At 39.1% G+C, this 15,083-nt stretch overlaps 1 protein-coding gene across 1 annotated transcript in view; it reads left to right on the top strand.

The window, feature by feature from the left end:
* The window catches only part of LOC120533526 (zinc finger protein 664-like), a 210,087-nt gene that overhangs the window by 161,303 nt on the left and 33,701 nt on the right, over positions 1-15,083 (top strand). The window lies entirely within an intron of this gene.

The raw sequence follows: 15,083 nt of genomic DNA, 5'->3' as shown, positions 1-15,083 counted from the left end.
TGCAGTGTGTCGGGTCTCAGATAAAGAAGAAGACGAGCTGTTTATTGATGCAGTAAGAAACGAATCGATGAATGAAACCTGTCATCTTTACAACGATTGACAAACACAGAATGTAACTTGAACACAACACATCCTACAAATACGAACCTGATTGAAAGAAATAATGATAATCAAATCCTTGATGACAGCAACACTCAGTAACACTCACAAAACAAATACTGTATATTGACAGTCATGTTACGTTATTTTTAAAATGTTCCCTTTTCTTTTTCATAGCTTCTTTAACCTCTTAACGCGCACCCGTACCGGTGCCGGGACATAACAGCGTTTTAAAAACGTTACAGTAATGTGTGCATGCCCATCTGCCATGCATCTCGACATACTACCCATCAAATGAAACTTCAAAGTCTCGTCTTTCCGATGATATAAACCATTTTGACACACAACAACCACAGCACTGACACTAAAGCCTTTTTTACAGAGAAGTACATACTTTTAAGAGTTGACTTTCCCTACCTTTGAAGAACCCCTGCAAGTCAAACATCAATATTTCTGAGCAGTATTGATCCCATTGTGTCCGTAAGGCTCCAGCGAATATAATCCAGTAAAAGGATTAGGTCAAAAACACACAATATATCCTCAAAGGGCCAAAAACTCCAGAAAACGTTTCATAATTTGAGACTAGCTACATAATTTTTTTTCATTTCTATTGATCATATCAGACGTAATTTGTTTCTGTCGGCGATAACCTTGCTACCGCATGAAACATGGAAGTGTTAGCTTCTGATCGACACCTAAGTTGGCCAATTACGACGGGTCTGGGGTTGACTGGCACCTCGTATAGCCACAGACAGTGTCACAGACAGCTTGAAGGATGACGTAAAACTCGAAACTCTGGTAGAATCTACCAGTTTGATTGTACACTGTGACTGACACTCAAAACTTACAGCCAATGAGCAGCCGAGCATTTTGATATGTAACTTGCCATGCTAACTTGTAAACAAAGCGATCGGAGCTGCACGAAGGTGGCATTTGTGCCAGTCTGCAGAGTTGGTGCGTGGTTGTTTATTGTGATTTCGCCAAGATTTTTCACATTTTAAATATGAATAAACGTACCGATAAACGTAAATAAATGCTCGATTAAATAATAGATGCATGTACGCGGCGTGAAAGTATTCAACCGGCCCAGGTGACGTCTAATGGCAGAGAGCGACATGTGCCACGCCCTTGTGCTTTCTGCTTGCTAGTGATTGCTGCCATCAAGTGGCACATGGAAAAACGCCGAGCTGTGTTGTAACAGTTTGTAAAAGAAATGTATATAGTTTTTGTGCATTTTATAAAAAAAAAAGTAAAAAATAAAAAATATAATAATATTTTTGGCCCATAAGACGTGTATTGACTATTTTTACATAGAAATGTGTATTTTTTATTGTTTTTATTATTTTTATAACTAATAGAGTGACACTGTGTGTAGATATAGATTCCTTTAGGTTTAAGCTTTCAGTAGAGCCCTCATTGATATCTGTGGGTTGAAGCATTCAAAAGTTATTACACTTTTAACATACGTTCCAAATGTGGATAATGGTCCCTCTAAAAAGCACCTGGGCATGCTCACATAAAAACTGGTGTAAAAATGTCATTTTCACAGGTATTCTTTTTAAATTTGAAATGTGAGTAGTCAACAAGTTATTCTGTTTGTACATAGTGTGTTTCTGTCCTCACCTAACTACTGCAGCTTTATTTTCCTTTATTTTCATAAAAAAACTAAGGCGAGAACAAAAAAATTCGTTTTTTTTGTGAGTTCTAATGTGCATAACTTTTGATCAGTCACACCTACAGTGATTCTGACTACTAAGGGTGAAACTTGAGAATGTTACCTTTACAAAGAGACCAAACATGTGTTTATACTCCAGATAGTTCAATAACAGCAATGATTCTAATTTGGAGAGGTCGAATTACAAGCGATTTAGCAAAAATGACCCCGCTTGAAAATTAACACACTACGTCTCCGCTGCGATACGCGGGTATATATATATGTATATATATATATCCCGATCTACATACTCGAATAATGGATACTTTATTCGCCATCAATGATTGTTTTGGTAAAGCCATACTCAGTGTATTCATTAGATAAACTGTAAAAAAGTAAGAGCGAGGGGAGGATGACTTATTGAGGCATTCAGGCTGTAGTGCGCGTCAACTCTATCTGAATTGCGATCACATTTGAAAAATATATCTTTTCAAGTTCTATTTAGTCCATTTTGTCAAACTCAAGGGCATACCACATCCGCCCGGGCGTAATTATATCCGCCCGAGATCATTTTATATACTGTATTATTGTTATTAATGGCCCGGTATATGAAGCGCTGGTAACACAATAAACTACAGATCCCATAATGCAGCGCTTCAGCAGCCTTGCCGAACACTTACCGCGTTAATCAAGTGTAGCTTATGATGCTGCAAGTTATTGCGAAGCTAGCTCACACGATGCTGAAGAGAAAAATTCTGAAAATAGAGCCTTTAAAAACCGATGGGAGGCTGAGTATATGTTTACTGAACCCGTTTGTCTCATTTGTGGAGCTAATGTGGCTGTAATTACAGAATTTAATCTAAGACGGCACTATGAGACAAAACATCAAGATAACCTGAAAGACCTGAATGCAATGCAGAAGATACAGAAAGCAGAAGAATTAAATAAGAATCTGACACTTCAGCGGACGTTTTACCGTGCACAATCACAAAGTGATTTCAAGTGAAGCTGCTTTTATGGGAGACACAAATGCACCAGTGCAATTTGCCCCACTTTCCTGTTGCCAAGTAATGTTGAACCAAGTCGTCACTACGGTGTTCCCAAAATATGCACTTTGCTGATAAACTGAGCGCACTGAGTTTGCACGGCGCTTTGGTGACTTTGAAGAACAAAAAAAGTCCGTCTACATGCGGCTCGAACCTTGTGCATGTTTGGTAGCACATATCTGTGTGAGAAGCTCTTCTCAGTGATGAAGACTAACAAAACAGCACACAGGAGTCGCCTCACTGATGAGCACCTGCAATCCATCCTGAGAATCTCCACAACACAGAACCTCACACCAAACAGAAACGAACCTGTTGCCAAAAAGATGCCAGGCGTCCAGCTCTAAAATGACATATGAGCAAAGACAACTGAATGATTTGATTTGTTATTGCTGAAAGGAACACATTTTATTTATATTTCCAGGTTTTGTTATGCAGCATGTTCATATTTGAATTTGTATAATTTTGACAGGATATATTTTTATGGAGAGCAAAATCTTTTGGGATATTTAAAATCCAAGTTTATTTTTTATATAAAATTACATAAGAGTAAAGAAATTTGAATGTTTGTTCTTTTAACGTTTACTTTATTTCTAACTTGTATAATTTAGACAGGATATATTTTTATGGAGAGCAAAATATTATAAGTTGTTTAAGGTTTGAGTTGATTTATTCAGGAATAATATTCCTGTCTGTTTTTACCATTCCTACCACAGATATTTCTGTCGACTAAATAAAAATTCCTTCTATTTAAAATTTAAATAGAACTTGAACAAATACGATAGTTCATAATATCCACGCAGACTTGCACGTAAGAGCGGAGTTATCCGTTTAAACAAGCAGCGTATTGCACTGATACGAAATAGCTGTGTGTGTATATATGTAGATATGTATGTATATGTATATATATATGTTTATATATGTGTGTGTGTATGTATGTATATATATATATATATATGTATTTGTGTGTATATATGTGTGTGTGTATATATATGTGTATATGTATAGATTTGTATATATATATATGTTTATGTGTGTGTGTAAATATATATATATATATATATATATATATATATATATATATATGACAGCAACACTGATCACTCATAAAAGTGACAAAACAATTACATTGACAATCATGTTATGTTATTTTCAAAATGTTTTCTTTTCTTTTTCATTGCTTCTTTAACACACTACTTCTCCGCTGCGAAGCGCGGGTATTTTGCTAGTATATATATATATTGTGGCAGTAGGGGGCAGTAGTGCACCCTTGAACCCTCAGGTACAACTCCAGACACCAGGTAAAAGTCCACGACCTTTATATTTTGTTCTTCAGTGCACCAAGCACCCTCCACACTACTCAAACACCAATAGAATAATAACAATAATCAAACCCTCCTCCTCGCCCAGACACTTGCTCCTCTACCTCCCAGCTCAGCTCAATGTCTGTACTGAGGCACCGTCCTTTTATAGCCCCTGACCCGGAGGTGTTCCCATCCCAACAGTCCACAGTTCCTTATTCCTTCCAGGTCAGGGCAAACAGTCCTTTTCTTCAACCCGGGAGCACGCGTCGTTCCTTCCTGTCACATGACCATGACGTACTCCCGGGTTATAGGGCATACAAGAGCCCATGAGCCCCCCTACAGCGACTCCTGGTGGTCCCCAAGGTATCCAGCAGGGCTGTGTAAAAACACTACATAGTCCATAAGGCCCTGCTGGAACTCGGGGCACGATCCTGCTGTTGGGAGAGCTCCTCCTGGCGGCCTGGGGGTGCGGACCGGCATGGGAAGCCGGCAGTCCTCCACAAAATATATGTATATATATATATATATATATATATATAAATATATATATATATATATATATATATACTAATAAAAGGCAAAGCCCTCAGTGACTCACTCATTCACTCACTCACTCACTCACTCACTCACTCACTCACTCATTCACTCACACACTCACTCACTCACTCATCACTAATTCTCCAGCTTCCCGTGTAGGTAGAAGGCTGAAATTTGGCAGGCTCATTCCTTACAGCTTACTTACCAATGTTGGGCAGGTTTAATTTTGAAATTCTACGCGTAATGGTCATAACTGGAAACTATTTTTTCATCCATATACTATAATAGACTTCTGTTCAATGCTCGTGGGAGTTGGAGTTACGCCTCCCACATAATTTAGTGCCTGCCCATATAAGGCCGTCCGTCAGCAGCAATCCAATAGAAACACTGCCGCTAAATATTCACGGGTGAAGGACTGTGCTTATGCAGAGGAAGATGAGATGGTCAGGGTGTTGTTTGACACAAACTCAGCGAAACTGCGAGAGAAACTTTTAAGTGCCGGGTCTTAGCTAACATTAAAGACAGCCGTGGACATCGCACGAGATGGCACCAGCACAGCTGGGAAACTTCGATGCATGTACACCGAGCGGCTCACGTAAACTGACGCAGTGCACAGACAAAAAGCAACAGTTCCAAAGAGTGCTGAACCAAAACCGAATTACACAATTGAGAAGGCAGCAAAAAAATATGAAGCGTCTGATAAATACAAGCATATTCATAAGTGCAGCTACTCCGGAAACAAAGCACACGGTGGAAAAAGTCAATGTCCTGCTAAAGGAAGACAGTGTAAAAAAATGTGCATGCAGTGTGTCACGTCTCAGATAAAGAGGAAGACGAGCTGTTTATTGATGCAGTAAGAAACGAATCGATGAAAGAAACCTCTTATCTTTACAACGATTGACAAACAGGGAATGTAACTTGAACACAACACATCCTACAAATACGAGCCTGATTGAAAGAAATAATGATAATCAAATCCTTGATGACAGCAACATTCATAACACTCACAACAGTGACAAAACAATTACATTGACAATCATGTTATGTTATTTTCAAAATGTTCCCTTTTCTTTTTCATTACTTCTTTTCCACACTACTTCTCCACTGCGAAGCGGGGGTATTTTGCTAGTATATATATATATATATATATATATATATATATATATATATATTTTTTTTTTTAGACATCAGACACTAGAAGCTATTGACGAACCCTTCTCTTCATTGTCAGTCTGTAGCAGCGAAAAAATAAAAGCAATAAGAGTTGTAGCAGACGTCATTGAAGTGCATCATGAGTTTGTGTAACATTAATGAAAATGGCCAGGAGGGGTCACTAGAGAGGTGAGTGTCAAATTCTTCGAAGCTTAGATACGATTTCCGACACAATTTCTTCAAACGTTTTGATGCTTCGTGAGGCTTCACTCCGTCCATCACTAGTTGTTGCTACAATGAGAAAGGTCTGGCTGCAGGTCACAGACTTGGCCTTCCACAGTCCGCCCCACAAACGCACACAGTCCATAGAAAGAGAAGAAGAGCTGCTGTACAGTTTTTCCAATTTGAAAAAGAAAAGGAGCTGAAAACATTTTGCCAACACGGAACAATGGCACAACAGAACCAGGTATGGACTCACAGAATAAAAAGCTCAGTATATTTAAAGAAACTTTAGATCCATTAAACAAACTAATGAGATGTACAATTATATCCTGTATAGCGAGTCCAAGTGTTCTCTGTTTATCATCATTACTGACATATCCTATTTTTAAACATATCATTTTAATTATTTTTTACCTCTTGTATTATTTCTTTTTAATATTTGCCATATTATTTAGCCTATATTAACTTTTTCACTTATTTATGAGATGTTATGTAAAGAATCTGCAATGTTAGTGTACAATATGAAAGGTATTTATGTTTATCGTCGTCATTAACGTTTGTTAAATATCTTATTTAACTTGATTTTTCTGTAGTTAAGTTAGCTATTTATAAAAAGCACGTTAGCGCTTTCTGCCAAATTAGTATTACATATTATTTTTGTCTTGATTTCCACAGTCACATTTCTCCACAAAGACAGAGAATATAAAACCAGCTTTGATTACATTGATTAAATATCAAAACGAATCCATGTGCCTTCTTTGTAAAAAGCAAAAAGACTACAGCATCCTGTGTCATGAAGGCCACATTGTCAAACAATACTGACATTCAGATTTCTGAACTGGAACTTTTTAAAATGTAGTTTAAGAAGCTGAGCTAATCCTGCATTTTCCGTTGGTTGGCAGGTTTTACTATTTACAGATGAAACACAGGGTGTGTCACCAGTGGCCATTTCCATTGCTGTTTTTGTTTAAAAGTCATTGTGAACAGTTTACTGTATGTCAGTATTTAATATTTGTCTTTGATTATTTTTTTTACCCCTTGTATTAGGGCCTTTCAAGTCAGATGAATAGCCATGACTGTGGAATTGTCATGTTGATGGTATGACCATTTCATATTGTAACTTTTTTTGTGTGTCTGTCTGTATTTAATGTTGTGTCCGGGTTTCCAAAGAACCATTTTGTGGTGACTCTGTATTTCATCCTCAAGGCCCCCTTCACTTTTAATGAGGTGTGTCTCAACTTTAGTCCTCTCTTCTTTCATTGTAGTATTTGTAGAGGGAGGATTATATCTGGTTGTTGGTTCCCATTTTTGTCACCTTCTACAATTTGTGTTGGATATTTTCTGTTATGTTTATTTTATTTTATTTGTAATTTTTTTTTTAATTTCAGCATACTGTCCATAGTGGTTTTGATGTTCCACAAACGCCTACCTTTCAAAATCCAGATATTTAAAATGAATGTTTATAATGGTTTGCATAAATATTTTTGTAACATTAAACTCCTTTTAACAACGTGACTCTGCTCAGTGCTCTTTAGAATGACATGCTGACTTTGTGTGCTGGTGTGGAATGTTACTTGAGAACTCCAGCACCAAGGGGTAAATGAAATTTAAATTTCCTTTAATAACTTTAATTTAGTTCTGCGCTAATGTGGCAAATATACTTAGCCATATTGTAAATCAAAGACAAATAGTCAAAATGCTTACCATTCTAAACTTAGTGCTTCTTTTTGAAATCACTGAAGTAACTGCTGACATCGGACTGAGTGAGCAAACGCCTTTCTAAATGAAGGTCAAGAATCAAAGAAAAAATTAGAAGGTATAGAAATAATGGACAGCCAGGACAGGGTCATTTATTGTGCTTATTCTTTTGGTTCTTTTTTATCATTTCCTTAGGTAAATATTATTTTCTCTGTTTTCAGGTTTAGACTTTATTGAGCCATTAATGAGAAGACAGAAGATGAGTAAAGACTTGCACTACCTCTGAAATGAAGAAAAATGTCTTGGTATTCCATAGCACTGCGTTCTTCAGATTTCTGATCTTTACTTTTAGAAAAAAACGTCAGCCTCCCTTCTCCAACATCCAGCACAGGGCATCGATGAGCAGGTACAGACACATCATTTTATAAACTTCATTAAGAAAGATGAATACCATTTTGTTGATGCTGGCTTACAATGCCTATGGTATAGTGAATAAAATGTATAAAAAGACTTCATGCTTGTCTCAGATGCCGACTGTTAATCGTAAACCAGTAGGAGTCAAAGTCCAAAAGACTAAACGCCTGTTTTACGTCTTCTGAGAAACTAGAGTATTAGTACAACTCTTAACAGCCTTAAAACATTTTAAATGCATTGTGTGCTGTGTTAATAATAGTGTATGGTAAGAAACATTGAAGACTTGTAGAATCTGCAATCAAAAGCAGTAATGTTAATAATGTATAACAAATTCAGAATATACTATACATTATTTTTTTACTTTCCTTACATTCCTTGTAAATGTGGAGGAAAAGGCTATACGTTTTATAATGACCTTTTATTATTATTATTATTATTATTTAATAAAACATATTACAGCAACACAGAATCCTTCAGCATCTTACTGAGGAAGAGAAGTGGTGTGCTGAAAACATTTCTGTGTTCAGGCGGCGAGTCTCACTCCCTTCTTTACTGTCAAAGATGACATTAAGGAAGCCCTTCAGAAATTTGATTTGTTATCTGAATTTCCAGAAGAAGAGAAGAAATATGTCTTGTGATAAAGAAGAGTCTTCACAAAATAGAAAAAGGTCTGGGGATCATTCCCATATATTGTCGTCCAGACAATTGAAATAAAGAAGCGATTCCGAATGACTTTGCAGTACAAAATCAATGAATTACTGTAGACAAGACAGCATTTATATAACAGAATGTATGATGGGAGAGGAAATGGCTGGCAGGTAGTGACGATTGGAGGCGGGAACACGGAACCAGCGTCATCAGGAGTAGACAGAAGTAATGGATTGTGGAACTGGAAGTGACATTACTGGAGTGGACCGGAAGTGACGTCATTGCGGCCTTTTTGAAGCCAGAAATGGAGAGATTTTATTTTTCTTCCAGTTTTCTGCAGGTAGAAAGAGATTCAGGTAAGTACCACATGATATTCCCTTGTCTCGCGAGATTTCACTCACTTTTAGGCTCTTTGACTGCCTCCAACTCGCACGTGTGTGACATGACCCCCCTCTCAGCCCAGACCCATCAGGACAGACGACCTGCACCGAGAGATCATGGACACGGGAGAGAGCATCTGCGTTGGCCTGCAAGGAACCTCTACAATTAGTAACACTAAAACGATATGGTTGAAGATCTAAAAACCACCTAGTGAAGCGAGGATTCAACTCCCGATGAAGGGACATTCACTGTAAAGCGGCATGGTCCATCACCAGAGTAAATTCCCGCCCCAATAGGTAGTACCTCAAAGATGTGATAGCCCACTTAATCACCAAGGCTTCGCGTTCCACTGCAGCATACTTAGTCTCTCGGTCCAGCAGTTTCCGGCTCAGATACATAACGGGGTGTTCAGCACCTTCGACACATTGGCTCAGCACGGCACCCAATCCTGTGGCCGATGCATCAGTCTGGAGAATAAAAGGAATAGAAACGTCAGGAGGTTTCAATAAAGGTGCTGACGTAAGGGCCAATTTTAAGTCACAGAATGCCTTATCTACCAATTCATCCCATACCACTTTTAAAGGTGCCAGTTTCTTTGTCAAATTAGATAAGGGCGTAGCAATTTCAGAGAAATGCGGTACAAAATGGTGATAGTAACCAGCCAATCCCAAAAATACTTGTACTTGCCGCTTATTTATCGGACGGGGCCAATTTATGATGGCATCAATTTTAAGACATTGTGGTTTAACGGCCACCCTCCCACCCCACACTAGGTAGCCTAAATATTTGGCTTCTTTTAATCCAAAGAAACATTTCCTTGGATTAATACGAAGCCCTGCTGACGCCAGCATGGAGAGTACCGTTTGCACCTGCCATACATGATCCTTCCATATGCTGGAATAGATGACGATGTCATCTAGGTAGGCGGTACAATAGGAATTGTGGGGCCCTAGCAGTGTGTCTACCAGACGTTGGAAAGCAGCTGGCGCCCCGTGCAAACCAAAAGGAAGGACCCTGTATTGACAGTGTCCACTGGGTGTACTAAATGCGCTTTTTTCTTTAGCAGAATCCGTTAAGGGAATTTGCCAATACCCTTTTGTCATGTCAATGGTAGTTAGGAATTGAGCGTTTCCTAGTCGATCGAGTAGATCATCCACTCGTGGCATCAGATACGCATCAAATTTAGAGACCTGATTGAGTTGTCGAAAGTCATTACAGAACCTCCATGACCCATCGGGCTTAGAAACTAAGACAATTGGACTAGACCAAGGGCTATAGCTTTCTTTGATAATCCCTAAATCCCGCATTCGTCTAATTTCCAACTCTACTTCTGCTTTCTTTTCCTCCGGGATCCTATAGGGTCTTTCCCTGACAATCACTCCAGGGTCTGTAATAATATCGTGCGCAATTAATGCAGTACGTCCAGGTATTTCATCCACAACCTTAGGTACAGACAAGATAGCGGTTTCGAGATCTTGTCGCTGTTCGGGTGTCAAATCGGAAACCAAAATTATGGTTGGCACAGGGCATAAAAAGTGAACTGGGCTGTCTGGAGGAGGGATCGGGTTCCCTTTCCTTCCACGGTTTCAGCAAGTTGATATGGTATACTCTTTCGCTCGGTCGACGATTAGGTTGTTTAACTAAATAGTCGACGAGTCATTTCCTTTCTTTAATCTCATAAGGTCCTTGCCAATGTGCTAGCAATTTAGAATGGGAGGTTGGGATTAATACCATAACACGATCACCCGGGACAAATTCCCGAATGGTGGTGTTTCCATTATAATAATGTGACTGCGCTGCTTGCACTTTTTCTAAATTCTCCTTTAGAATAGGTCTAATCTTCTCTAGCCTATCACTTAATTGTGCGATATATTCAAGAATATTTGAAGTAGGGAGTACCTCCTCCTCCCATCCTTCTTTTAGCATGTCCAAAAGCCCCCTGGGTTGTCTTCCATTTAATAATTCAAATAGAGAAAACCCTGTTGAGGTTTGAGGAACTTCCCGATAGGCAAACAAAACAAGAGGAAGCAACTGATCCCAGTTTCTTCCATTACCGTTAACTACCTTGCGTAACATCTGTTTTAATGTCTGATTAAAAAGTTCTACTAGCCCATCAGTTTGGGGATGATAAACCGATGTTTTCAGATGCTTTATCCTGAGTAATTTGACCACTTCCCTGAACGTTTCTGAAGTGAAAGGAGTCCCTTGATCTGTTAAGACCTCCTTGGGGATCTCGACACGAGCGAATATCCCTACCAATTCCCGTGTGATATTTTTTGAATTAGCCGAGCGCAAATGAACAGCTTCTGGAAAGCGAGTAGCATAGTCTACTAGGACTAAAATATATTTGAAGCCTTTTACCGAGGGTTCTAATGGTCCAACGAGATCGATTCCAACTCGTTCAAACGGGATATCAATAAGGGGAAGGGGAACGAGAGGAGCTTTAGTCCTTTTTGGAATCTGGCGAAGTTGACACTCGGGACATGAAGTGCAAAATCGCCGGACCTCCTCATTAACTCCCGGCCAATAAAATCGGAGCTTTATTCTCTCCAAAGTCTTATCGGAGCCTAAATGGGCTCCCAGAAGGTGAGCATGTGCCAACTCACACACCTTTTGTCGAAAAGTATGTGGGATTAACAACAAAGCTGGCACTTCACCCCCATGTTCTGCCACTCTATATAATAGATCGCTTTTAATAACAAAGAACGGCATCGGTGGCATGGGATCTAGGGTTGTATAACCCTCGATAGATACTACTGCATTTCTAGCATTTTTTAAAGAATCATCATTCCATTGTTCTCTTTTGAATGATGATGGTGTTAAAAGGAATTGTGCCGTAAAATCTTGTATAGGATCTCTTTCGAGTTCAATGGGAGGGGTTACTGTCTCCACGTCTTCTACGTCAACTATATCAGCTGCTGCAGAGGATGATGGGACATCGAAATTTTCGCATTCGGTACCCGTGTGGGTCCGTGCTACTGTGGGACACGGCGTGGAGGCAATCGGAGCTGTATTCTCCATTACTAAGCCCAAATACTTATTAGGTGCAATTACGTTATTACCGCTGTTAATTTTATTCCAATCCCTTCCTAATATGACTGGAAAAGGGGGATCGGGTAATACAGCCATGGCCATACTAGTTATTTTATGATTCACCGATACCACACATCTGGCTGTTTTTTAATATTTGATGTCCCCATGGATACACTTTGGACTAGTTTTTAGTTTAGTCCACTGTTGCGGTGATACGTAACATTTCCATTGTTGCTCCCGGAGTCAAACATTGCCCTTACCTTCCTGCCATTTATAATAACTGCACCTGTATATGGAAGAGACAAAGGGTTAGTCACTGTGGCACAATACCTTTCTCCCTTTATTACTGAGCAATCCATAGGCTCGTAAGCACAGTTCGGGGACAGGTGTCCGATCTCCCCACACTTGTAACAGCGAGGAAGACCAGCTAGTCTGTCCCTTCTACGAACGGCAGGTTCAGGAGTTTGTCAGTGGGGCTCAGGGACTGCCCCACGTATCAGTTGGTCCGTTCCGACCACCCCGATTTACAGGCCGCCCAATGATGCTCCGCTATTTTAATCAAGGTGTCCATGTCCTCGAAGATGTGTTTACGGACTTGCTGGGCGATGTGGTCAGGGATGGCATGTACGAACATCTCGCACGCTAGGAGTTCAGCCATCTTGTGTGAGGTGTTGATGTCGGGCCGTAGCCAGCGACATACCTTTCCCCAGACTTCAAAGCCCTGAGTTCTTAATGGCCTTTCGGGGTCAAATTGCCACTCCCTCCACTCTCTCGCCTGTTGTTCCGGTGACACACCGTAGCGCTTAAACACCTCTAACTTCAGAGCATCATAATCGGCAGCCTGCTCCTCAGTTAAGTTGTAGTAGGCTCTCTGCACTGTCCCCTTCAAATAGGGAGCCAGTTGGTATGCCCATTCCGACCTCGGCAAAACGTTCCGCTTAGTGGTACGCTCAAAAATCAAAAAGTACGTTTCAATATCATCCGATTCAGTTAAGGTGATCAACTGAATCAGCTGTAACCGAGCCACCTCCGTTCGTACACCAGCAAGAGAACGAGCCTCGGCTTCTGCCAATTAAGTCCTGGTTTCTCCCATATGGATTTTCAGGGTCTGGAGATCGCCCATGATCGTATTCAATACCGTGTTGAGGTCTGGTTCTTCCGACATGTTGAACAAAGATCCTGTCGGCTACGCCAATTGTGATAAAGAAGAGTCTTCACAAAATAGAAAAAGGTTTGGGGATCATCCACATATATTGTCGTCCAGACAATTGAAATAAAGAAGCGATTCAGAATGACTTTGCAGTACAAAATGAATGAATTGCTGTAGACAAGATGGCGTTTATATAACAGAATGTATGATGGGAGAGGAAATGGTTGGCAGGAAGTGACGATTGGAGGCGGGAACATGGAACCAGCGTCATCAGGAGTTGACAGAAGTAATGGATTGTGGAACCGGAAGTGACATCATTGGAGTGAACCGGAAATGACGTAATTGCGGCCTTTTTGAAGCCAGAAATGGAGAGATTTTATTTTTCTTCCAGTTTTCTGCAGGTAGAAAGAAATTCAGGTAAGTACCACGTGATATTCCCTTGTCTCGCGAGATTTCACTCAATTTTAGGCTCTTTGACTACCTCCAACTCGCACATATGTGACAGTCTTTAGACCCTTCATCATCCTTTTTTCACATATGGGAGACATGTCTGTTTTTAGATAATGTGAAAAAAGGAAAATTACTGTGTTTTGTGAGAAAATGTAACAAACATACGTGTCCGTCATTGTTCAGTTACAACCTACAATTCTTGTTCTTTATTTTATATATTCTTTAACTTTTTTGTAATAAATGTTGCAAACCAAATCCATCTTTGCAGTCCATTGTCTCAGATCTGCACTTCTTAGTGTTATGTATTAAAATAATGTTTTATAAAGCAGGGCAAGGCCATTTTTATTTTTAAAGCACATTTACAGCAGCAGCCAGAACTGAACCAAAGTGCTGTACAAGGAAGAGTAAAAGAAGCAGTTCAAATATACCGTATGTACACAGCACAAAACTGCAAGAATAACCAACCATTACATAAAAGATAAACCCTCACCCACACATACATATTGATAATCATGAATGTACCAGCAGCATTTTAAAAGAGAAAGAGGAATTGTGAAATCCCAATCTCCCCCACTCCAAAATTAGCCTTTTACGTTTAATGCATTTTAATTACAGTTGTCCCCAAATAAATCATATCAATATTTAAAAGAATACAAATGTGAAATCTTCAACAACAAAAATATTAATAATTATAATAATAATGACCTTTTAACAACTATATTTCCATAGTATGCAAATCTAGCTTCAAAAAAAACATAATAATAATACAGAGAAGAATTTCTCACAAAATGCAAGGAAAAACCATGAATATTTCACAACTGACATTTATGTATTTATATATGAACTGTAGTCCTATGCTTAAAAATAAAGGTGCCAAAATGTTTTTTCCGAGTGACTCTGTATAGGAAAACCATTTTTAGTTTCCAAATCCACACAAAGGTTCCAGAAAGAACTTGCTTCTTAGATCCATAAATTATTTATTTAAAGAACTTCTGCAAAAAGCCAAATCTCATTTAGACAAATAAACATCTATCTATCTATCTATCTATCTATCTATCTATCTATCTATCTATCTATCTATCTATCTATCTATCTATCTATCTATCTATCTATCTATCTATGTTATAGTGCCTTTCCACTCTATATATCTATCATGCAAGCTCTATTACTAATTATAAATAATTGAAGTAGATATGTGGAATCCCAATGTCTTCCTGATTTTAAAAGGTCTCTCCCTTCATCCAGTAACCACAGTCTCAGTTCAGGTTTTCTTGACCTCTCAGTGTCCTGCTAGGTAG

This window comes from Polypterus senegalus, chromosome 8 (assembly GCF_016835505.1).
Source record: "Polypterus senegalus isolate Bchr_013 chromosome 8, ASM1683550v1, whole genome shotgun sequence".
In the NCBI taxonomy this organism is placed as follows: Eukaryota; Metazoa; Chordata; class Cladistia; order Polypteriformes; family Polypteridae; genus Polypterus; species Polypterus senegalus.
This window is presented reverse-complemented; position numbering and strand designations above follow the sequence as displayed.